At 47.8% G+C, this 26,771-nt stretch overlaps 1 long non-coding RNA gene across 2 annotated transcripts in view; it reads left to right on the top strand.

Moving 5' to 3' along the window:
* The window catches only part of LOC134935115 (uncharacterized), a 110,481-nt gene extending 96,742 nt beyond the window's left edge, over positions 1 to 13,739 (top strand). For both annotated transcript variants that reach the window (XR_010179910.1, XR_010179911.1), the window contains one exon: positions 13,555 to 13,739. This is a non-coding gene — a long non-coding RNA (uncharacterized LOC134935115). The remainder of the gene's footprint in view (positions 1 to 13,554) is intronic.
* Positions 13,740 to 26,771: the final 13,032 nt, after the last annotated feature.

The following is a 26,771-nucleotide window of genomic DNA, read 5'->3' as shown; positions in this document are numbered from 1 at the left end:
GTATTCGTTGTTCCATAGATTGAAGCTCTTGCTGCAGGTCTTGGCGGGTAGGCAGGGACCGCAGTGCAGAGAGAATGGTAGATAGGTCCGAGGACTCCCCCACAGGAGAAGATGGCGGAGGGAGAGCAGGTTGCTCCCCAACTGTCTTGCCCGCCATGACTCTGGACGGCAAGGAGGGCGAAGAAGGGGTGGCTGAGGTTGTGACAGTTATCGGCGGTCGGAATAGCGTCTGAAAGGCCTTGGTACAGGATGAGGTGGTTGAGGCGGATGACCTTTTCTTGGCAGACCGTCTGCCCGGCATGAGGCACGATGCTAGGCGTGATCAGAGGGGGTTATCGTCGAACTGAGTATCCACGTATAGGTATGGGTGTCATATCACGCGTTCCCCCCAGCGTGGCTTGATCAGATCATTATGGTTTAAAGCCCGAGCTCCATAGTGTGAAGGGTTGAGTATCGTAGCTGGAGAGTGTCGGCGTATCGGACATCCATCTTGGTGTACTCCTTGCCTAATTTCCAAAAGTGCAATGCAATATAAGAAAAACTGAGGAGAGGGGTGCAATTCAAGAGTTCGCCACAAGAGGGAGATCCAGTCCCAGCAATGGTATGGAGAGGTAAAGCTGACTGTGTTTCACTCAGCAAATGAAAGCAACGTCAGTATGCAGAGACAGGGGATGAAGGACAGTGGCTGCACTAATATATCCAGTCTCTGTGCAATTACACTTTAATGGTGTGTGGCAGGATGGTTTTGAGGTAGCCCAGCACTTATAGGGAGCTGAGTGGGCATATAGCCCACAACCAATATGGCGGCGCCAGCTTCTCCAACAGGGCCTCTGGGATCAAGTTATTTACCGTGACCCCGTAGCGGCCCGCAGCACTGGTGGCAGTGGTAGAGGGTACTTGCAGACATACAGCATACAGGGTGTGTGTACTGAGAGGTTAGTGCAGCTCTGCTTCTTAACTATACTGCATGCATGTTATGTCAGAAGCTGTGATAGGCTTTCCAAGATGGCCGCCGCCAGAGTAATCAGGGCAGAGACTCTTCTTCCCCTTGCTATTGCAGGCACAGGGAGAGAGCTGTCGGCCCACTACAGGTACCTGGGAGTCTGGGGAGGGTGTCTGCCGGCCAGGGGATGTGTGGGGTGTCCACAGGAGGTCCGCCGGGTCCCGCCGCGGCCGCGGGTGAGTCCCGGAGCTCGACGTCGGGTCGACTTCAAACTCGAGGCCCCGGCTTCTGGAAGTCCCGTAGGCCCCAATCTCGTACTAGCTTAAATCGTCTCTCAGCGGTGCGGGAGGCCTCTCCGGGGTATTCACTGCAGATATCAGCTCGCTGAGGGAAATTAGGAGCCAGTGGAGGCTAATTTGAATAGATTGTGGCTAATTTAAAGCCTTTATGTGCAGGAGCTCCAGTTCAGTATGACTGTGCAGGACAGCATCCAAGCCACGCCCCTCAAAAGAATTTTTAGTGCCTGCCACACCTTCATGGCTTGGTATATAAGAGGAGGGAGGAACCGGGCCAAGCTCCCACTCAGCAACACCTGCAGGGGGGATAAGTCGGGGAAGTAGCATTGGACAAATACCCAGTGTAGAGAAGTGACGCCAGTATCCTGCACCCATGCACTAATATGAGACAGCTGAGCGGCATAGTAGTACATCTGAAAGTTTGGCAAGGCAAGACCTCCGTCGCTGCGCAGCCTGGTGAGAGTGTTCAGTTGTATTCTAGGACGTTTGCTAGCCCATATTAAAGAAGACAGGACACTATTCAATTTTCTAAAGAAGGATGGATGAATATATACAGGGGATTGCAGAACCACATATAGAATCTTAGGTAGTATTATCATTTTTACGAGGCTGACCCTGCCAGATACAGTCAATGGAAGCTTACACCAAGTCTTGGATTTACGAGTAATTTGTTGCATGATCGGATCAAGGTTCAAAGGTGTAAAGTCAGAGGGGTCATTGGTTACCTGAATCCCAAGATATTTAAATTTCGCCGTCCAACATAGCGGTAGGGAGATTTTAGGAGCAGCAGGGGGGGGGGGGCAATCACAGGCATAATAGAGGACTTAGACCAGTTAATATGAAGGCCTGAATATACACCGAACTCCTCAATCAATTGCAACACTGTAGGCATAGACCTGGTGTAATCCTGCAGAAACAACAGCATGTCGTCATCGTAAAGGGCAATCCTATCCTCACGAGGGCCGGTATGAATGCCCACCACGCCTGGGTGGGACCTTATTAGACAGGCCAAGGGTTCGATGGCCAGGGCAAACAAGGTTGGGGACAGAGGACATCCCTGCCTGGTCCCGCGAAACAGGCGGAACGAGGGAGAGAAATAGCCATTCACTGAGATCCTGGCAGTCGGGTGCTGATAAAGCAATTTAATCCATTTTATAAAATTAGGCCCGAAACCCATAGCTGTCATGACCTCCCATAGATAGGACCACTCGATACTGTCAAATGCCTTGGCGGCATCCAGTGAGACCACTACCGAGTCAGAGGGGAAGTCATATGGGATTTGTAAAATGGTATATAATCTACGTAGGTTAATAGAAGTGGACATCCCTGGCATAAAGCCGGTCTGGTCGGAGTGGATAATGGAAGTAATTACGGTGTTGAGTCGAACTGCTAAAATCTTTGCCAGGATCTTAGCGTCAGTGGGAATCAATTATATCGGTCTATAGGATTCTGGGGATCTAGGGTCTTTTCCGGGCTTCGGGATCACTATAATAATCGCCTCCGCCATAGAGGGGGGAAGTTGATCATTAACAAAAATATCAGAATACAGGGCATGAAGCCTAGGACCGAAGAAATCAATGTGGGTCTTGTATACCTCTGAGGGGATGCCGTCATAGCCCGGTGCCTTGCCGCCGGGAGACAAGCCAATAGCCGCCGTTACCTCTTCCAGAGTTAAGGGTGCCTCCAGCATCTCAGAGGCCTCCGGGGGGAGTGTGGGTAGGGGAATATTACTTAAATAAGCGGAGAGGTCTGATGTCGAGTCTACCAGTTGTGAACTGTAGACCTCAGCATAGTAGGAGCGGAATAGCTGCGCAATTTCCGGCGTGGTGTTCACAAGGGCGCCATCGCTACCGGTCATCTGAGCAATTGTAGAACCTGGGCGGTCACTGTGCACCAATCGAGCCAACAGGCCACCTGGCCTATCGCCCTGCATGTAAATATTAGTAGCCTGAAATAGAAGCGAGTGCGAGTTTTTATCAGACAGATGAGCCACCCATGCCGACTGGGCCGCCAGCCAGCGTACCTTTAGCGCAGGGGTGCCTTCCACCAAGTATCTAGATTCCAAATCCCTGGCGTCACTCTCAAGGGCTCGCTCTCTCTCCCTGCAGGACATTTTGAGGGCAGAAATACGTCTAATATACGTTCCCCTTAGGAATGCCTTAAATGAATCCCAAACCACTGTTCCGGGGGCCGAGCCTACATTGTCAGTAAAGTATCCCTCCCACTGAGTCACCTGGTCAGAGCAGTCACCTATTTGCAGCAGCCAGGAAGGATGCAGTTTCCAATAAGATTGACCCCTCTGGCTCACCATAGCGAGAGTCAACACCATAGGGGAGTGATCAGATATACCCCGGGCCTCGTACTGGACGTCAACCACCCTAGGGAGAAGAACGGGGGAGAGTAGGGTCAGATCGATCCTGGAGAACGAACCATGCGTGCCAGAGAAGCATGAAAACTGTCTAGTCGTAGGGTGCCGAGCTCTCCACACATCCACCCACTGCAAATTATTCAGAAAATCAGCAAATTTAGTAGGACTAGAGCGGACCCCAGCAGCCTGCGGAGAGCGCCATCTGTCTAAAGCTAAATTCATGACATTGTTAAAGTCACCCAAGCAGATTACCGGGGTGTCCGGAGAGGAGGCTATGAATGAAGCGGCTTGCTGTAGTACATCGTACGAGAATGGGGGGGGGGGGGGGGGGGGATATAAACCGCCAGTATGTAGTAGGGTTGGGAACTTAGTCTACATTCAAGGAACACAAATCGACTGTATTTGTCAGTCTTGACCGATACCAGCTCAAATTGGACCGATTTCTTTATCAGGATTGACACACCCCTGGAGGAAGAGGAGTGAGAAGCGTGATAGGCCCAGCCCACCCAGGGTCTTCTAAGTGACAGTAACCTATTCCCCTCCAAGTGAGTCTCGCAGAGACATGCAACATCCGGGCCATATTTCCGAAGTGTAGTTAATACTAAGGAACGCTTTATCTTATTATTTAAACTTCGAACATTCCATGTCAGAAATTTCAAATTAGCCATAGATCTGGTAATATTCTATGTAGTAACCTAAAGATACAGTCCAGCAAATATTCCTGGAAATTGTTAGTGAGGGTAATAACAGTGCTATACTACTCAATCCCTGATTCTTAATCGACAGTATCCAATGCATCAGACATACTTCCCACATCAAAATGAATGTACTCCAAAACAAATTTAAGCATGAGAAAAATAACAAACTATAGAAAGAAAAAAACTTGTGTAAGGCACAGCAACAAGCTGTTCGCTGAACTCTCCCCCCCTCCCCGTATACCACCCCTAACTTCGGCATACTTAAATCCCAAACTACCGTTTCTATCTCTCAAGGGCTAAATACTAAACAAAACCCTTAACCAAAGTCAAGCGATCAAGAGAAAGAAAAGAAAAGTCCTGAGCCACCAAAGCCAAGGGGGGGCTCCCTGGACAATGGGTAGATGCCTCTGGTGGTCCCAACCGATCATTAGACAGTGCATGTCAGGAATCGACTCACCACAGCCACATCTGTCCGTCGGTGCGGACTCCGTCCGGGGTCCCTGCGTTCTGCTGTCGTCCGCTCCTCTGCCGCCAGACGTCATCCTGGGCCTAGGAACGCTCCTGTAACAGCGGGCGTGTGAGCACGCCGCGTTCCCGCCGGGCCAGTCTCCATCGGTCAGAGTACGGCGGCCAATCCGGAGCTTGGCCGCACCTCCTTTTCCCACTCCAACCAATGTCTGCACACCAGGGGGTATATCAGGAGCTGCAGGGTGAGCCTGTGGTTGTCCTGAACTTTGTGTCACTCCTGCGACCCATGTGCCTGGATTCCTCCGTGTTCCTGGTTACCTTCCTGGATCCTCCGTGTTCCTGGTTACCTACCCGTTCCTCTGTGTTCCTGGTTACCTTCCTACATCTCCGTGGAACTACAAGCATCAGCAACCCCTGCATTGGTATTTGGCTCCACACCTAACTACAACCGCAGTGTGCTTCAGCCTCTGCAGTAGAGACTCTCTCCAGGTGCATTCCATCACCTCACCTGTGAAGCAGCTTGCTAGCTGCCGGAGTTTAACGAACTGCTCTGTGAACTTCCACCTGAGTCTCCTGCATCTGCTACCAGGTTTGCTACACATTTAATACCATCTCTGCTGGCTCCACGTTTTAAACCATTCTGGTTCTCACACCAGTGAACTTATCCATCATTACCATTTCCTCCATAGACTCTCAGCTTCCAAGCTGCACCATTTCCATTGCATACTTTTATTTGTTTATTCCTGCACGTTATTCTGCTGCCATATTGTGTGAACTTTTATGTTAATAAAACACCATTGCGCTGATGCGCAGAAACCCAATCCAGCCTCCTCACTTCTTCCATCCTACCTCCACTGACCCACTAGCGCCCCCTCCGGGGACACAAGCAAAACCGAACCTGACAGTAAGTTCAGGACCGATGGACTCGGACGGTGGTCAGAGTGTGGGGTCAGGGGCCTTACAAAATCTGGTCTCCCGTTTGGATGGTCAAGAGGCTGTGCAGCAGCAGATGTTCCAGTTTCTGCAAGGGATGTCCTCCCGGATTGATACACTACAGCAAACCCTGCCTAGTGTACTTGCTACTCCAGTTCCAGTTACCCCAGCACCTGCAAGTGCTGTGAGTTCTTCTACGCCGGCTGCATCAGCTCCAGTGTCACGCTTGCACCTACCCGTGCCTAGCAAATATGATGGCAGTCCGAAGTTATGTCGCGGGTTCCTTAACCAATGTGAAATCCAGTTTGAATTATTATCACACAATTTCCCCACGTCAAGATCCAAGGTTGCCTACATTATCTCACTGCTCTCTGGTTCTGCCTTGAGTTGGGTGTCTCCTCTGTGGGAACGTGCTGACCCTCTGATGAACAACTACGCTGAATTCGTGTCAACCTTCAGACGTATCTTTGACGAGCCAGGTCGTGCAACATCAGCCTCTGCAGACCTTATTCAGCTTCGTCAAGGTACCCAGAGTATGGGACAATATGTCATCCAGTTCCAGACGTTAGCCGCAGAGATTCAGTGGAATAATCAAGCCTTGGTAGCAGCCTTCTGGCATGGATTTTCAGATCGGATCAAGGATGAACTGGCAACCCGCGATGTCCCTGAGCAATTGCCTGAACTGATTTCTCTATGTATCAAGTTGGACTCTCGCATCCGCGAACGCAACAGTGAGCGTGCTCGTAGTGAGCCGCGCAAGTCAAGAATTGTACCTTCAGTACAATTTCAGCCTCCACCTTCTGATGAGCCTATGCAAGTTAATAGGTCCCGCTTAACTCCTGAGGAGCGGTCAAGAAGACTCCGTGAGAGACTGTGTCTTTATTGTGCGGCTGCAGGTCACCAGATCAATTCTTGTACAGTGCGTTCGGGAAACGCCAGATCCTGACTTGTAAAGGAGGAGTCAAGTTGGGATCTTCTAGACAAGCTCCTTCAAACCAAGACCTCATTCTTCCTGTGACTTTAGAGACTACAGATGGTCTTCAGTCTGCATCTGCGTTGGTGGACTGTGGAGCCGCAGGAAACTTCATCACTCAAGCTGCGGTAGATAAGTTTCGTTTGCCCATCTGCGAACTCTCATATCCAGTCTACATCACTGCAGTAGATGGTAGCCGAATCTCCAAGGGGAATATCTCTCACCAAACCAGACCAGTGGTTCTGGGAGTCGGGTTCCTGCATTCTGAATTAATAAAGTTTTTAGTTATTCCTCAGGCAACCCAGGAGATCGTGTTGGGAATGCCCTGGCTCCAACTACATAATCCGCAGATTGATTGGTCTACGTTACAACTCACTTCCTGGGGGTCACATTGTCGCCAGTCCTGCTTAGCCCAAGTTTGTCCTATCAAGTCTTCTGAAGTCAAAACCCAGTCAAATCTTCCTGCGGCTTACCAAGATTTCTCTGACGTCTTCAGTGAAAAGGCCGCTGATGTTCTGCCGTCCCATAGAGAGTGGGATTGCCCCATTGACCTCATTCCCGGCAAGAAACCACCAAGGGGGCGTACCTATCCGTTATCCGTTCCTGAAACTGAGGCGATGAGCGACTACATCAGGGAGAACTTACAGAAAGGATTTATCCGTCCCTCATCTTCACCCGCTGGTGCGGGCTTCTTCTTTGTTAAAAAAAAGGATGGAGGATTACGTCCATGCATTGACTACCGGAGTCTCAATGACATTACCATCACAAACAGTTATCCATTACCACTCATCACTGAATTGTTTGATAGAGTTAAGGGAGCCCGCATCTTCACCAAGTTAGATCTCCGCGGTGCCTACAACCTCATCAGAATCCGTAGTGGTGACGAATGGAAGACAGCTTTTAATACTCGAGATGGTCATTACGAGTACCTGGTAATGCCATTCGGGTTGAGCAATGCCCCAGCAGTGTTCCAGCACTTTGTTAACGAAATCTTCCGTGACGTTCTGTACAAATACCTCGTAGTTTACCTGGATGATATCCTCATCTTCTCCCAAGATCTCTCTTCTCATCGTCTGCAAGTCCGTGAGGTCCTCCGACGTCTTCGTGAGAACCGTCTCTACGGCAAATTATCCAAGTGTACCTTCGAAGTTCCCTCCATACCCTTCCTGGGGTATATAATTTCCGGATCGGATCTCCAGATGGACCCGACAAAGTTGGAAGCCATTGCCAATTGGTCCATTCCAAGTAGTCTCAAGTCTATTCAGCGATTCCTGGGATTCACCAATTATTATAGGAAGTTTATCCGAGGATTTTCAACTCTCATCGCTCCTATTACTAACTTAACTCGGAAAGGGGCAGATCATTCCAACTGGTCAGAAGTAGCTTTAGTGGCATTTCAAAAGATCAAGCTGGCCTTTATGTCTGCTCCAGTTCTGTCTCAGCCGGATGTAAACAAGCCATTCGAGTTGGAGGTGGATGCCTCCACAGTAGGAGTTGGAGCTGTTCTCTCCCAGAAGGGAACTGATGGGAAGATTCACCCTTGTGGATTTTATTCTCGTAAATTCCTCCCTGCAGAAGCTAACTATTCTATTGGAGATCAAGAACTACTGGCGATCAAGCTGGCCCTTGAGGAATGGAGGTATCTCCTGGAAGGGGCCAAATTTCCGTTCAACATCTATACGGATCATAAAAATCTGCTTTATTTGAAGGCAGCCCAGTGCCTCAATCCTCGCCAGTCCCGGTGGGCTATGTTCTTCTCTCGTTTTAACTTTAAGCTTCATTTCCGCCCAGGTTCTCAGAATATCAAGGCAGACGCTTTATCCCGATCTATGGAGTCCGAAGAGGAGACGTCCGACTCGGTTCCGCATTCCATCCTGAGTCCAGTGGTATTTGCTTCGTCTCAAGTTTCTCCTGCTCCACCTCCTGGTAAGACTTTTGTTTCCCCAGAACTCCGTTCCAAGTTGCTGTCTTGGGCTCATCAGTCCAAATTTACTGGGCATCCTGGTGTCCTGAAAACTTTCAAGTTCCTCTCTGAGACATACTGGTGGCCGAAGATGAAAGTTGACATCAAAGATTTCGTGGCATCCTGCCCGAAGTGTGCGCAGCACAAGACTCCTCGACAATCTCCAGCAGGTCAGTTACAACCATTATCTGTTCCCAGCCGTCCCTGGTCACATTTGTCCATGGATTTCATCTCTGACCTTCCCTCTTCTCAAGGATTCAATACCATCTGGGTTGTGGTTGACAGGTTTACCAAAATGGCCCATTTTGTACCACTCCAGGGTCTTCCTTCCGCACCGAAGCTTGCCCAAATCTTCCTACGGGAGATTTTCCGCTTACATGGACTACCCACTGAAATTATATCTGACCGTGGAGTTCAGTTTGTGGCAAGATTTTGGAGAGCCCTTTGTTCTGCCATGCAAGTCAATCTCAAGTTTTCGTCAGCCTACCACCCTCAGACGAATGGGCAGACGGAGAGGGTAAACCAAGAGTTAGAAAACTTTTTAAGACTTTATGTTTCGTCTTCTCAAGATGACTGGTTGGATCTGCTCCCATGGGCTGAATTTGCCCACAATTTCCGCTACCATACTGCTACAGAAACAACTCCGTTCTTTGCTGTATATGGACAACATCCCCGTGTTCCAGATTTTCAAGAACTTCCTCACATTGATGTTCCTGCTGCCACTGCTGTCTTGAGTCAGTTCTCTTCAACCTGGAGGAAGATTCATGCTTCTCTCAAGAAGGCTTCTAGCCGGTATAAGTTCTTTGCTGACCGCAAAAGACGTGCAGTTCCTAGCCTGAAACCTGGTGACAAGGTTTGGCTTTCCACCCGGAACCTCCGTCTTAGAGTCCCGTCGATGAAATTTGCACCACGTTTCATCGGTCCCTTTTCCATCGAAAGAGTCATCAGTCCTGTGGCCTACAAGCTCAAGTTACCACCTTCTCTACGAATACCTAATGCCTTTCATGTCTCTCTCCTCAGACCGTTAGTCCTGAATCGCTTCCAAAGAGCTCTTCCAGTCGGCCCCAAAGTGCGAACTCAGCGGGGCGTGGAGTTCGAGATTGAGAAGATTCTGGATTCCCGTTGCCGGTACGGTCGTCTACAATACCTTATCGACTGGTCCGGTTATGGTCCTGAGGAGAGAAGTTGGGTGAATTCGTTAGATGTCCATGCTCCAAGGTTGGTCCGTGTCTTCCACAGAACTCATCCTTCCAAGCCACGTGGGTGTTCAGTGCCCACCCATAAAGGAGGGGGTACTGTCAGGAATCGACTCACCACAGCCACATCTGTCCGTTGGTGCGGACTCCGTCCGGGGTCCCTGCGTTCTGCTGTCGTCCGCTCCTCTGCCGCCAGACGTCATCCTGGGCCTAGGAACGCTCCTGTAACAGCGGGCGTGTGAGCACGCCGCGTTCCCGCCGGGCCGCGGCATGGGCGCCGCCATGACAGTCTCCATCGGTCAGAGTACGGCGGCCAATCCGGAGCTTGGCCGCACCTCCTTTTCCCACTCCAACCAATGTCTGCACACCAGGGGGTATATCAGGAGCTGCAGGGTGAGCCTGTGGTTGTCCTGAACTTTGTGTCACTCCTGCGACCCATGTGCCTGGATTCCTCCGTGTTCCTGGTTACCTTCCTGGATCCTCCGTGTTCCTGGTTACCTTCCTACATCTCCGTGGAACTACAAGCATCAGCAACCCCTGCATTGGTATTTGGCTCCACACATAACTACAACCGCAGTGTGCTTCAGCCTCTGCAGTAGAGACTCTCTCCAGGTGCATTCCATCACCTCACCTGTGAAGCAGCTTGCTAGCTGCCGGAGTTTAATGAACTGCTCTGTGAACTTCCACCTGAGTCTCCTGCATCTGCTACCAGGTTTGCTACACATTTAATACCATCTCTGCTGGCTCCACGTTTTAAACCATTCTGGTTCTCACACCAGTGAACTTATCCATCATTACCATTTCCTCCATAGACTCTCAGCTTCCAAGCTGCACCATTTCCATTGCATACTTTTATTTGTTTATTCCTGCACGTTATTCTGCTGCCATATTGTGTGAACTTTTATGTTAATAAAACACCATTGCGCTGATGCGCAGAAACCCAATCCAGCCTCCTCACTTCTTCCATCCTACCTCCACTGACCCACTAGCGCCCCCTCCGGGGACACAAGCAAAACCGAACCTGACAGTGCAGGGCCTCAATCCGGGGCCATCTGGCGCGCTCCCGGAGCATATCTGTCCAGCCATTGGGCCGCCTCTCTAGGGGAATTGAAGAATTTGGTTTCCCCGTCCGCTACCACCCGGAGTCGGGAGGGGAATAGCATAGAGTAGGAGACGTTCAGGTCTCTGAGGCGCCTCTTGATAGGCATAAACTGGGCTCGATCCTTCTGGACTTCCGCGGAAAAATCAGGAAAAGCAGACACGGTAACCCCGTTTCTGGTAAGGGGGCCTTTTGTGCGTCCCAACCAGAGGACCGAGTCACGGTCCTTATAATGCAGAAATTTGGCGATGAAGGTGCGCGGAGGGGCGCCAGGAGGTAGAGGACGAGATGGTATCCGGTGTGCACGCTCCACCGTAAACTGTGCCGTGAAGGATTCAGCGCCGTACAGTTCCTTAAGCCATGACTCCAGGAAGACCTCAGGCTGGGAACCCTCCTCCTTCTCCGGCAGGCCCACAAATCGCACATTATTTCTACGCAGCCGACCCTCCATGTCTAGTAATTTGGATTGAAGGGATGTTACTTGCTGGGTTACCGTGGAAATAGATTGTTTCATAGGACCGCACATATCCTCCAGATTCGAGACACGGGTTTCTGCCTCTCCCACTCTCTCTCGTATGCGCTGGACGTCCTGCCGAAGCAGTGAGAGATCACTCTGCACTTTCTCCATCTTATCTGAAAGACGCTGTTCCGATCCAGCTATTGCCTCCAGCACTTGTTGAAGAGATGGAGCTGCGGGTGTGTTAGGGGATTCAGCAGCTGTTGCAGATGGGGAGTAGGAGTGGGACGGAGAGGCCCCCTGCGAAGCGGCCTGCGAGGCCCGTTGGTTTAGTGGGTTAGGTTGTCTGGCAAATTTCTCCAGCTTCGCCGCAGCCGTGCGCTGGCCGTCCCGAACCATGACGGACAATAGGTAGTAACAGACACTCCGGTATAATCTCAGGTCAAAAGCGTAGAAGGAGACTTCAGCAATGAGTGAATTTTAGGGTTGTAATAAGCAGAAACACATCCGCAGCTGGTCTCCAAAGTAGTAGGCAAATGTAAAAGAAAGTACTGGCAGCGTCCCAGAATATAGGTGAGAGCAGGAGCGATGCAGTTATTTAGTATGTAAAATAAGACAGCAACTGAAGTCAAAGTGTAATTTGATCCCAGGAGGTAGAAGTCACTCACCAGTTACATATCAGGCAGCCTTTAAGTGAGAGTGTTCCCTCTATGACTGGAAGCAGCAGTCCAGAGCAGTGGGGCCGTACATGCAGCTATCCACGAAATGGCCGCCACACACAGTGCCCTTTTCTTCCCTCCAGGATTTGCTGGGTACGTTCCGAAGGGTCAGGGCTCCGATCTGCAGCCCACAAGTAGGAGGGTGACCAGCCGTCGTCCCCACACTGCCCCGCGGCGTCCAGCAGCGACAGCGGCCCGTCTCTGAGGCCCCGTGCACAGCACGGCCGGGAATCTCCAAAATTGAGGCCGGGGATGCGGAGGAGGTATAGGCCGCAAATCCGGAAGTATGTCTCCTCGGCCGTACAGACCCCGGGGAGAGCGGGGAAATCGCCTGCCGGTGCCCTGCAGCGTAGGGAAGAAAAGCAGGGTATTCAGGCACACCAAAGGGGCCAGGATATTACAGGAGGATGTTTAATCCAGGGAGCTCCCGGGATCTGCTTCCTACTCCTGTGCTGCCGTGGCCACGCCCCCGGAATTTAGCTGAGTTTTAACCTGATCGCAGCGCTGCAAAAAGTTGCTAGCGAGCAATCAACTCGGAATGACCCCAATGGTTTTGCCCAACTGCTAACAAATTTGCTGCTACAATCAGGTCTGAATTACCCCCTTGGTTCTGAACCCCTGCGACACCCCCTGAATAGCTAATTGAGCACTTAGAAGTTTTTTATTATTATTAATTGGACAATAATGACATGCAATTTTTGGGGTGAAAAAGGGCAGAATCTGCTACTGAGTACGATTGCATGCTGGGGGCCGCCCAGCACAGGGCAAGGTTGCACAGCATGCAGAGTCCTGCCCAGTATTGCGATCACAATGTACTTGCGATCGCATTGCTGTACTGGAATTTAAGGATGTCCCCCTAAATATGCAGTCGCACCACCGCCATCTTTCTCCTTGGAACGGCGGCATGTGATGTCAAGTATCCTCCCTAAAAACAGTCTAGACGCGCCTCCGTTGTCTGGATCATGCCTCCACAACAGCCGCTGCTGTCAATCACAACACAATCGCATCCTTCAGGGATGCAATCGCACTGTGAGGTGTTACACATGTGCTGTGCAGCCGCAGCGCATGTGCAGATTGCCAAAAATCACTCGTTTGCGGTTTACCGTAATCTGCGGGCCTTACTGAATAAGGCCCATTATCTTTTGACATACTGTATAGCATTAAAGCGTATTTAATTCCCATTTCGAACATGCTGTGAACGTATGATAAAACGGACTTTCTAGAGTATTTAGGCTGTGCCTTGGTGAAGGAGAAATGTTACTACTGAAGATGCTGATTTGTTGCACAGTTATCAGTGACACGCACACTAAACACTGCGGGTGCTCAGTGGCACTGGCTGTGATGTGTGGCTCCCGTTCTAGTTTAGGTAAATGCTATACTAATGTATTTAGTAGGGTGAATGCTTTGCCAAATACTTACAGCTACAGTACTTGTATCTTAGAGAGGAATCGCAGGCATCAAGCACCATACAAGCTCCTTCGAGGAAGAGAAAATATCCTTTTACAGAGGAGACTCCAGTAATTAAAAAACGAAAAATAAATGATTAAAAACAACGATTTACTCTACTAATCAAAAAAATGTAAAAAAAAAAAACCAAAACAACGGATTTTCAAAAAATTATAAAAAAGAAACATCTGATTTTCAATTAATGAAAAAAAAAACAACAACTGATTTTAAATTAATTAAAAAATTAAAACAACTGATTTTCCAAATAGAAGTGTCATGTCATTATTTCTTTACAAGCAACCAAAATGTTAGAGGATGAAAGTGAGGAAAAAGTGTGAGTGTAGGGAAGGGCAACTACTCAGGTGTGAGGGAGGGGGATAATTGGGAAGTAGAGGTGTATAACACTATCCACTTAAAGAATGAGGGATTGTGCCAGGGATACGGTTAGCAATGCGCAGGATGCAGACACCACTCGGAATCCCGCCGCCAGAACACCGACCGCCGATATCCCCATGGGTATCGGGGTCACTGCTAGGGATAGGGGTTATGTTTAGGCACTAGAGGGGGGTTAGCTGTAGCCGCAACCCCCTGACTATTAGCCCTAGCTGCCACCCCAGGTGGGTTAGGGTAGGGGACAGGGGAGGAGTAAAACAATTACCCTGTCCCCTGTCGGCATTCTCATTGTCGGGATGCCGTGGTCAGTCATGTGACCGCCGGCATCCCGACTGTCTGTAAAATATATCACACCTTTGTGCGTGCTTACCTACTTAGATAATGCACTATAGCGGCAGCAGAAAGTATGGAGGGGAATCCAGCCCTCCCAGTATGAATAGAAGGTTTTTGGCAGAATCTGTGCATGATCACACAGTGACTGGGACAGAACACAGGGGGTGCTGGGGGTGGAAGCGTGACACAGTGGGATAGAACACGGGGGTTGAAACAGTGACTGGGATAGAACACGGGAAGGGGGGGGGGTGAAACAGTGACAGGGACAGAACATGGGGGAGAGTGACACAGTGACTGGGACAGAACACAGGGCGGGTGACACAGTGACTGGGACAGAGCACACGGCGGGTGACACGGTGGCTGAGACACAACATGGGGGGGTGACACAGTGACTGGGACAGGACACAGAAGGGGTGACTCAGTAACTGTGACAAAACACGGGGAGGTGACTCAGTAACTGGGATAGAACACGGGGGGGGGGGGGGGGGTGACAGAGTGGCTTGGATAGAACACTTCATCGCTTCATGGGTGGGGGTAGTGCTTTTTTTGTACAGTGGGAATGAAGAGTGGGGATCCAATGTTCTTTTACACATCCAGCATTCATTAAGCAAATACACCTAAGTACATGGGACCTATGATTTGTGTAGTTTCGTGTTTAATATTAAATTGATAAATATAAAACATGTGTCCCTTCCACAAGGATATATATATATATATATATATATATATATATATCTATCTATATCTATATATATATATATATATATATATAGAATAGTCACAGAACAAAGTCCCGGGAAGCCGCACTGACACTCTCAAACCGGTCAAAATGAATGTTATATTAACACATATCTCCATAACTCTTCAGCCAAGGTGTAGACAGAACCAGCACACTGCTTAATATTCAATCAGCTTTTTACTTCATAAAGCAGGTATAGCAAGTAAGCACATTGACACTTTGGCACCAGGCACTATGGCACCTTAACTGATTTTCCCCTGAGGAAGGAGCACCGAAAACGGCTGTTTGGGATCTTGCCAGTCTATATTTGCTACACATGATGAGTATTTGCAGAGTCCTGATTTTTGTGCTTACTTGCTATACCTGCTATATGAAGTAAAAAGCTGATTGAATATTAAGCAGTGTGCTGGTTCTGTCTACACCTTGGCTGAAGAGTTATGGATGGACATGTGTTATATATATATATATGAAACAAAACGGGCGGCACTCGGAGTCTCAATCTTAATATTCAAAGTGCAGTGACTTTATTGTCAACATAGACTTCAACGTTTCGGGGTCGCAGCCCCGTCGTCAGGATAAGTGACATACATGTAATACAGTGTTTAAATACCTTAGAGTGTAGGATGACTCCTCCCGTCAGTGTGGAACACGCTGCCCGGATCCCGGCCGCGTCGCCCGGTCCCTCCGGAAATGACACAGCGCCGGTCCGCCCAGCACGGCGCGTTGACACTGTGAATAGGGTTGTCATGGTTACTCACAACATAAATGAAGAGGAAGTGTTTAATACTCCCATGAACAGTTCTAAATAATAAATATGAAGATGATATACTGTAAAGTGCAAACGTGCCAGAAAATAATAAATACTGTGCAAAAAAATGTGAACTAAAAAACACACGAACAAGAAAAACGTAATCATTTAAAAAAAATTGTTATAGTTAATATACTTTATAGCAAATTTTGTTGCTCAACTTCCTTCACATAATTCAAATAAAAAATCCATTAAATAATAATGACCTAATGGGGCACGAGGTCTGTATGGTGCTACTTGTAAAACACTTCCTATACATATTAACCCCTAGATAGGGGTTACCTGATAGGAGATCTCAAGAAAGCGCAAGATAGAGCCCTTAGGTTATCACAGGAAGAATTACTTAAGCCCAAGGAGAAAAAAACCCTGGATGGCAGATTCCCGTGGGTCACACAATTTAATTCTAGTAGTACACACCTGTCTAAAAGAGTAAAACAACTATGGCCGATAGTGTCTTCCGACAAAGATCTTGGTGAGGTTCACAATTCCAAATTATTAGTAAGTCATACCAGAAATAAGAGCATCAGAGATTATGTAGTTAAAACGGACATCTCTGAATTTGAGAAACCGAAAGCACATTTCCTAAGTAGGAAGCAAGGATGTTACCGCTGTAGTGGCTGCACGACATGTAGCTATCTCATCCAAGGTGATAATTTCAGACATCCGCATACTGGCAAAATATACACAATCCTGTATCCGTTATCGTGTGATTCGAAATTTGTGATATATCTCCTGACTTGTCCGTGCGGATTAGACTATGTGGGCAAAACAGACTGTGCCTTCAAGACACGAATGGCACAGCACAGATATGCCATACGGGAAGCTATCAAGAAAGGGGACAGTGAGCAACCCGTGGCCAGGCATTTTGCAAATGCCAAACACAGCATGGCCACGTTAAGATATAAAATTATTGATCATGTTCCCAAGTCTCTAAGAGGGGGGGACAGATCTAAGAAGTTGCTGCAATTGGAATCCAGATGGATCCATAGACTAAATACTGTTCATCCTAAAGGTCTTAATGAGTCCCTGAATCTTCGTTGCTTCCTATGATGAGTCTAGTTATGACTCTAACACTGCCAGAACAACAGTTTCCCCACACATTTTCCATAGTTGGTAATATGTATAGGAAGGGTTTTACAAGTAGCACCATACAGACCTCGTGCCCCATTAGGTCATTATTATTTTATGGATTTTTTATTTGAATTATGTGAAGGAAGTTGAGCAACAAAATTTGCTATAAAGTATATTAACTATAACAATTTTTTTAAATGATTACGTTTTTCTTGTTCGTGTGTTTTTTAGTTCACATATTTTTTTGCACAGTATTTATTATTTTCTGGCACGTTTGCACTTTACAGTATATCATCTTCATATTTATTGTTTAGAACTGTTCATGGGAGTATTAAACACTTCCTCTTCATTTATGTTGTGAGTAACCATGACAACCCTATTCACAGTGTCAACGCGCCGTGCTGGGCGGACCGGCGCTGTGTCATTTCCGGAGGGACCGGGCGACGCGGCCGGGATCCGGGCAGCGTGTTTCACACTGACGGGAGGAGTCATCCTACACTCTAAGGTATTTAAACACTGTATTACATGTATGTCACTTATCCTGAAGACGGGGCTGCGACCCCGAAACGTTGAAGTCTATGTTGACAATAAAGTCCCTGCACTTTGAATATTAAGATTGAGACTCCGAGTGCCGCCCGTTTTGTTTCCTCTATTGCTGGGCTGTGGCCCTGTGGGAAGGCACCGTGAGCACTATATTTTATTTCAAGGGACTGCTGAGTGCCGGGTCGTTTTGCACCATTTATATATATATATATATATATATATTGTAACACTGTAGGGGTGCAAGGCGCCTTTTCCTGGGGAATATGGCCGCACGCAGCAGCTGAGGAACAACACAAGTCCAGTTTCTGGTACAACTGACCCCGGCCAGTTTTATTGAAACAGAAAATAAAACAAACCCCAAAATAAAAATACCTTGCCTGTCCGGCACTAACTAAACATAAGATATTTTCCTAACTGTCACTAAACAAAACACAGAGTTCTTCAGTACATACTGTATAGCTTACTTGCATCAGAAAACGTGTCTCTCACACACAGATCCTGCAGCCTTCCCAGGCAGTCTGCCCATACTAATCAGGTTAGAAGCACTATAACACTCTTACACAGCTGAAACCCTGATTAGCCCTCTGTGAGGCCAAAGACCCGAACTGGGCCCAATGTCTAGAACTCGCCTTATCTCTCTCTCAGAGCCTTTACCCAGCTTTTACAGCAAACTGAAAAGGTTCAGACAAAACAAAAAGCATTTTTCCTAGAAGTTAACATTTTCTAAAACATGTAAGACAAGAACCTGGGACAAATATACCTGCCCTCAAACACTATCCCAGTGTTCTTGTCACATATCCCCCTCCCCTGTTTCGACCTAGGGGCCGGAACACTTGTAGCCCCCAAACAGAAGATGCGAGACAATGCATCTGCGTTGGCCAATTGTGTTCCCGGTCTATGTTCAACAGTAAACTTAAAATCCTGCAACGCTAGAAACCATCTAGTTACCCGAGCATTCTTGCCTCTATTTACATACATCCATTTTAAAGGGGCATGATCCGTCACTAGTCTGAATTGTCTACCCAAGAGGTAATATCTCAAGGTATCTAGTGCCCACTTAATGGCCAAAGCCTCCTTTTCCACAATGGCATACCTTTTTTCATGCTCATTGAGTTTCCTACTCAAATAAATGATAGGGTGTTCGTCCCCATCTCTGGTTTGGGACAGCACAGCACCTATCCCTACCTCTGAGGCATCTGTCTGTACCACAAATTCTTTTGAAAAATCTGGTGTTATCAACACCGGTTGTGAACACAAAGCCACTTTTAACGCTTGGAACGCCTTTTCTGCATCAGGGTTCCATTTCACCACATTTGACTGCTTCCCTTTGGTAAGGTCTGACAACGGCACCGCTGTGGTCGCAAAATTGGGAATAAACCGTCTATAGTACCCAGTAATTCCCAAAAAAGCCCTTACCTGTTTTTTATTCACTGGACGAGGCCAGTTTTGAATAGCATCAACTTTATTCAATTGGGGCCTAATCAGACCTCTGCCTATGGTGAAGCCCAAGTATTTGACCTCCTCCATTGCGAGGCAGCACTTCTTTGGGTTAGCAGTTAACCCTGCCTCTCTGATTGAGTCCAGTACTGCTTGTACTTTAACCAAATGGGACCCCCAGTCTTTACTGTGAATTACCACATCATCCAAATAGGCAGCTGCATATTTTCTATGGGGCCTCAAAATTTTATCCATCGCCCGTTGAAAGGTTGCTGGAGCCCCATGCAACCCAAAGGGTAACATCTTATACTGGTACAGCCCCTCCGGAACCGAAAAGGCTGTTTTTTCTTTGGCGCTATCAGATAAAGGTATTTGCCAGTAACCTTTGGTCAGGTCCAATGTGGTGAGAAACCTGGCTGTTCCCAGCCTTTCTACAAGCTCATCCACACGGGGCATGGGGTATGCGTCAAACTTGGACACCTCATTTAACTTACGAAAGTCATTACAGAAGCGTATGCTACCGTCGGGCTTCGGGATGAGCACTATGGGACTGGACCACTCACTGTTAGACTCCTCTATGACTCCAAGTTCTAACATGGTTTTAACTTCTTTAGAAATAGCTTCTCGCTGAGCTTCAGGAATCCTATATGGCTTTAAATGAACCCTGACCCCTGGTTCTGTGACAATGTCATGTTTTATTATGGTCGTTCGGCCAGGCAGCTCTGAAAATACCTCCCTATTTTGGATGAGAAATTCTTTAACCTGATTGTTCTGATCAGCTGACAATGTCTCTGACACCTTCACTGCGGGAAGCAACCGGGGTGAAGACACCGAAGGGCAAGGCTCCGCTGACAAAGACAACCTATCTTTCCAGGGTTTGATTAAGTTAACATGGTAGATCTGTTCGGGTTTTCTCTTTCCCGGCTGGTATACTTTGTAATTAACCTCATTCACTTTTTCCCTAATCTCAAATGGACCCTGCCATTTAGCTAGGAATTTGCTTTCCACAGTGGGTACCAAAACAAGAACTCTATCTCCAGGAGCAAATTCCCGTATCTTGGCACTCCGGTTATAGACCCTCTGTTGAGCACTTTGGGCCTGTTCCATGTGCTCTCTGACAACAGGTACCACGGCTGCAATCCTATCCTGCATTTGTGTTACATGCTCAATAACGCTTCTATAAGGAGTGGGCTGTCCTTCCCACGTCTCTTTGGCAATATCCAACAGCCCTCTGGGGTGTCTACCATACAACAAATCAAATGGAGAAAACCCCGTAGAGGACTGAGGAACTTCTCTGATGGCCATTAACAAGTAGGGCAACAAACAATCCCAGTTTTTCCCATCTCTCTCAACAACCTTTTTTAACATACTTTTTAATGTTTTATTAAACCTTTCCACCAACCCGTCAGTTTGGGGATGGTAGATGGACGTCCTGAGGTGAGTGACCTTAAATAACTTGCACAATTCTTTCATGATCCTTGACATAAATGGAGTACCTTGGTCAGTCAAAATTTCTTTTGGTATTCCCACTCTACTAAATACCTGCACCAGCTCCCTAGCTATCGCCTTGGTTGTGATAGTGCGTAAAGGGACAGCCTCAGGATATCGAGTGGCATAGTCCATAATTACCAGGATATACTGATGGCCCCGAGCAGACTTTAACAAGGGCCCCACGAGATCCATGGCTATTCTGTCAAACGGGACCTCTATAATAGGCATGGGAACTAGTGGGCTCCTGAAATGGGGTCTAGGGGCATGATACTGGCATTCAAGACAGGAAGAACAATATTCAGACACTTCTTTATAAACCCCTGGCCAAAAGAACCTTTGTAAAACTCTTTCAGTGGTTTTTTCTGCCCCTAAATGTCCTGCGGTAACGTGACTATGAGCTAAATCTAGTACCGTTCTCCGATAAGGCTGGGGAACTACCAACTGTTCCACCACATCCTCACCCCTTTTGACAATGTGGTACAAGAGCTCATTACAGATGGCCATGTGGGGATACGTAACCCTGTCACCTGGTACCACAGGTTCCCCATTAACAATCTTAACATTCTCTCTAGCCTTTATTAAGGTAGGATCCTTTAACTGTTCAGACGCAAACAGATCCTTCTTTACCTCCAGGTCAGGCACGCTTTCAGTTCTAACTACTATGTCTCTGTTCCCAGCAAGAGGGTCCTCACTGGACTCCCCATCTGTCACTTCCCCAGCCAAACTAGCAAAAGGCAAAGGGCCAGAAAGTTCCGAAGACCCACGTACATCCATAAAATCACCGGTATTATCAACTGGCTTTTTACTTCTCACATCTGTAGATAACCGTGATTCCCACAGTTTCCAAAAATGAGGAAAATCCCTCCCTATTATGGCCTCATGCACCAAGGTAGGGACCAGTCCCACTTTAACTATTGCTGACCCACAACAAGTTTCTATATTCACCTCAGCAGTGGCATAATGTTGGGTATCCCCATGTATGCAAGTTACCCCAATAGGTATTTGCTGGACCTTTAAGGGGTTCACTAACCCAGCTTTCACGAGGGTAACTAAACTTCCAGAATCTAGCAAGGCCTCTACCCGGTTACCCTCTAAGAACACATCACACATTTGTTTTTCCAGCTCAGGTGAAGGTACCACAGTACAGGCTAACCTAGCAAAGAAAGACATTCTGCGACATTCAAAGGCAGCATCACATTGCATGGGTTCTTGCGTGACTGGGCAATTGGCAATAACATGACCTGGCATACCACACCTAAAACATTTAATCACACGATTATCAACCCGTTTGGGCAGCATAGACCGTTCTAGCCCCATTGGCCTGTTTCCAGGGCCAGTGTTTACAGTCTCTCCAGCCTTGCGTTCTCTTAACCGCCCAGCAACGTTTTCCCACGGAACAGTCTTACCAGTCTTTACTGAAGGGCGCTGTCGAGGATCTATGGGTTGCTGGGTGGTCATCAGTAGTTCCTCTGCTGCCAAATACCTCTCTACCATGTCCACTAATTGGTCAGCAGTACCCGGGTTTCCATGGCTCACCCACTTGCGCAGGACCATGGGCAAAGATCTCAAGTAGCGGTCCATGACGACTCTTTCCACCATCTGGGGACCAGTTAATGTCTCTGGCTGTAGCCATTTTTTTGTTAGCTGAATAAGGTCGTGCATCTGGGAGCGCGGAGGCTTCTCCATGGCGTACAGCCAACGGTGCACCCGTTGTGCTCGTACTGACAGCGTGACTCCCAGGCGGGTCAGGATCTCAGTCTTTAGTTTATCATAGTCCCGAGCCTCAGCAGGGCTTAAATCAAAGTAAGCTTTTTGGGGCTCACCTGACAGGAAAGGTGCCAGCAGACTGGCCCACTGTGCTTTCGGCCAGTTCTCACGCTCGGCAGTCCTTTCAAACGTGGTCAGATAGGCCTCCACATCATCAGCCTCTGTCATTTTCTGCAGGAAGTGACTGGCCCGTATAGAACTAGAGCTGGTTGGAGCACTGACGGCCACATCTCCAACCCGAGCTGCAAGTCTCTGCACCACTTCTGCTAAGGCCTCTCTATCCTGACGCTGTTGCCTGTAAAGTTCATCAACAACTGCCTGCTGTTGTCTCTTATTTTCCTCCATTGCCACCTGCTGCTGTCTGTTGGCCTCCTGCTGTAGTCTCCAATTTTCCTCCATTGCCACCTGCTGTTGTCTCCTATTTTCCTCCATTGCCACCTGCTGCTGTCGGTTGGCCTCCTGCTGAGCCGCTGTAGCTTGCAGCAAGGCTTTAAGCAGATCCTCCATGTCGACAGATTTTTCAGGCGGCTTTGTAGCTGCTTTCACCCAGGACATATATCAAACCCTCAGGGGTGAGTCTCAGTAACTTCACACTGGGCTGTATCTGCATAAACCACCGTTTTCTGCAGGCCTCACAAAGCTGCTGCTTTCACTTATGCGCAGAACGGTGTGCTCGCATTCTCCACCAAGTTGTAACACTGTAGGGGTGCAAGGCGCCTTTTCCTGGGGAATATGGCCGCACGCAGCAGCTGAGGAACAACACAAGTCCAGTTTCTGGTACAACTGACCCGGCCAGTTTTATTGAAACAGAAAATAAAACAAACCCCAAAATAAAAATACCTTGCCTGTCCGGCACTAACTAAACATAAGATATTCCTAACTGTCACTAAACAAAACACAGAGTTCTTCAGTACATACTGTATAGCTTACTTGCATCAGAAAACGTGTCTCTCACACACAGATCCTGCAGCCTTCCCAGGCAGTCTGCCCATACTAATCAGGTTAGAAGCACTATAACACTCTTACACAGCTGAAACCCTGATTAGCCCTCTGTGAGGCCAAAGACCCGAACTGGGCCCAATGTCTAGAACTCGCCTTATCTCTCTCTCAGAGCCTTTACCCAGCTTTTACAGCAAACTGAAAAGGTTCAGACAAAACAAAAAGCATTTTTCCTAGAAGTTAACATTTTCTAAAACATGTAAGACAAGAACCTGGGACAAATATACCTGCCCTCAAACACTATCCCAGTGTTCTTGTCACAATATATACATATATATATACACACACACATACATATATATACATACACACACACACACACACACACACACACACACACACACAGATGGGTCCATGTTTGTCTTGACCTTTAATAGGATTAACTGAGACTGGGCAGTCGGACTTTAGGGGTCATTCCAAGTTGATCGCTCGCTAGCAGTTTTTAGCAGCCGTGCAAACGCTATGCCGCCTCCCACTGGGAGTGTATCTTGGCAGAAGTGCGAACGAAAAGGATCGCAGCGCAGCTACAAAAAAAATTTGTGCAATTTCAGAGTAGCTTCAGACCTACTCAGCCCTTGCGATCACTTCAGACCATTCAGTTCCGGATTTGACATCACAAACACGCCCTGCGTTCACCCAGACACGCCTGCATTTTTCCTGGCATGCCTGCATTTTTTCGAACACTCCCTGAAAACGATCAGTTGACACCCAAAAACACCCACTTCATGTCAATCACTCTGCGGCAGCCAGTGCGACTGAAATGTATCGCTAGACCTTGTGTGAAACTACATTGGCCGCTGTGAAAGTACGTCGCGCTGCGCATTGCCTTTTTTTTGCATCATCGCTGTGCAGCGAACATTTTCAGCTAGCGATCAACTTGGAATGACCCCGTTAATCCCCTGCTGTAATGACTTAATCCCCTGCTGTATTGTTCTCTGTATTGTATTGCAGCCGATAACAATAGATGAAGGGTTTATGTTAATAAACCATGTTGTGCCTAGGCGCAGCAAACTAACCAAGATACCCATGGACCCATCTGTATCCTGTATACACTCACACACATTTTATATATATATATATATATATATATATATATATATATATATATAAAATGTAATAAATAAATTGTCAGAAATAGACCGGCACTTCCCTTTGCCTTGGATTTGCTCCGGCGCCTTCCACATTCACAGTGAAATATTGCCAGATTCAAACAAGCAGCTGCACTAAGAGACTTGATAGCTTCAAAAAAGTTGTATTACATAGACTGTAGCATACCAACGTTTCAGGGTGTGATCACCCCTTTGTTAAGCGATCAAGTCTCCAAGTGCAGCTGAATTGGGCAATATATATCTAAATCTATATATATATATATATATATATATATATATATATCATACAGTGTTGGCAGCACTCACATACTATCAACCATCAGTAAAAGCACTAGCACACCTGTAATATATACAGGTGTGCTAGTCCTGTTACTACTTGCTGAGAGTCCATGAGTGCCACCAACACTGTATGGTATATTGCTGCATATAGCTGAGGAGGGCACCCATGATGCCCAGCACATGAAACCCTTGGCAATGAGCATTACACCCAGAGCATGAAAGCCCCTAGCAACGAGCATGGAACCAAGAGCATGAAAACCCTGGCAACGAGTAGGTAATATAAAAGCCTTACTGTGGGGCATAATGTGTAGTGGGCATTGTGGTGTGTGGCATAATGTATCACGGGCATTGTGGTGTGTGGCATAATGTATCACAGGCATTATGGTATGTGGCATAATGTGTCACAGGGATTAGTGTGTGTGGCATATTGTGTCAGGGGCATTACGGTGTGTGTCATATTGTGTAACGGGCATTACGGTGTGTGGCATGATGTTTAAGGACCTTTGCTGTGTGAAATATAATGTGTATGGGGCATTACTAGAAGTAGGAAAAATAAGAATTTATTCACCGGTAATTCTATTTCTCGTAGTCCGTAGTGGATGCTGGGCCTCCGTAAGGACCATGGGGAATAGCAGCTCCGCAGGAGACTGGGCACAACTATAAAGAAAGCTTTAGGTCTAACTGGTGTGCACTGGCTCCTCCCACTATGACCCTCCTCCAGACTTCAGTTAGGATACTGTGCCCGGAAGAGCTGACACAATAAGGAAGGATTTTGAATCCCGGGTAAGACTCATACCAGCCACACCAATCACACCGTATAACTCGTGATACAATACCCAGTTAACAGTATGATAACAACTGAGCCTCTCAACAGATGGCTCAACAATAACCCTTTAGTTAAGCAATAACTATGTACAAGTATTGCAGACAATCCGCACTTGGGATGGGCGCCCAGCATCCACTACGGACTACGAGAAATAGAATTACCGGTGAGTAAATTCTTATTTTCTCTGACGTCCTAAGTGGATGCTGGGACTCCGTAAGGACCATGGGGATTATACCAAAGCTCCCAAACGGGCGGGAGAGTGCGGATTACTCTGCAGCACCGAATGAGCAAACTCTAGGTCCTCCTCAGCCAGGGTGTCAAACTTGTAGAATTTAGCAAACGTGTTTGACCCCGACCAAGTAGCTGCTCGGCAAAGTTGAAGAGCCGAGACCCCTCGGGCAGCCGCCCAAGAAGAGCCCACCTTCCTCGTGGAATGGGCTTTCACTGATTTAGGATGCGGCAGTCCAGCCGCAGAATGTGCAAGCTGAATCGTACTACAGATCCAGCGAGCAATAGTCTGCTTTGAAGCAGGTGCACCCAACTTATTGGGCGCATACAGGATAAAGAGCGAGTCAGTCTTTCTGACTCCAGCTGTCCTGGAAACATAGATTTTCAGGGCCCTGACTACGTCCAACAACTTGGAAGCCTCCAAGTCTTTTGTAGCCGCAGGCACCACGATAGGTTGGTTCAGATGAAAAGCTGATACCACTTTAGGGAGAAACTGGGGACGAGTCCTCAATTCTGCCCTATCCATATGGAAAATCAGATAAGGGCTTTTACATGACAAAGCCGCCAATTCTGATACACGCCTGGCCGAAGCCAAGGCCAACAACATGACCACTTTCCACGTGAGATATTTCAAATCCACGGTTTTCAGTGGCTCAAACCAATGTGACTTTAGGAAATCCAACACCACGTTGAGATCCCAGGGTGCCACTGGAGGCACAAAAGGGGGCTGAATATGCAGCACTCCCTTAACAAAAGTTTGAACTTCAGGTAGTGAAGCCAGTTCTCTCTGGAAGAAAATCGATAGAGCCGAAATCTGGACCTTAATGGAACCCACTTTCAGGCCCATAGTCACCCCTGACTGTAGGAAGTGCAGGAAACGGCCCAGCTGAAATTCCTCCGTTGGGGCCTTCCTGGCCTCACACCACGCAACATATTTTCGCCATATGCGGTGATAATGGTTTGCGGTTACTTCTTTCCTAGCTTTAATCAGCGTAGGAATTACTTCCTCCGGAATGCCCTTTTCCTTCAGGATCCGGTGTTCAACCGCCATGCCGTCAAACGCAGCCGCGGTAAGTCTTGGAACAGACAGGGCCCCTGCTGCAGCAGGTCTTGTCTGAGCGTTAGAGGCCATGGGTCCTCTGAGATAATTTCTTGAAGTTCCGGGTACCAAGCTCTTCTTGGCCAATCC

The sequence above is a fragment of the Pseudophryne corroboree genome, chromosome 6 (assembly GCF_028390025.1).
Source record: "Pseudophryne corroboree isolate aPseCor3 chromosome 6, aPseCor3.hap2, whole genome shotgun sequence".
In the NCBI taxonomy this organism is placed as follows: Eukaryota; Metazoa; Chordata; class Amphibia; order Anura; family Myobatrachidae; genus Pseudophryne; species Pseudophryne corroboree.
Note: the sequence above shows the minus strand (reverse complement) of the source record. Positions and strands in the feature narration are given on the sequence as shown.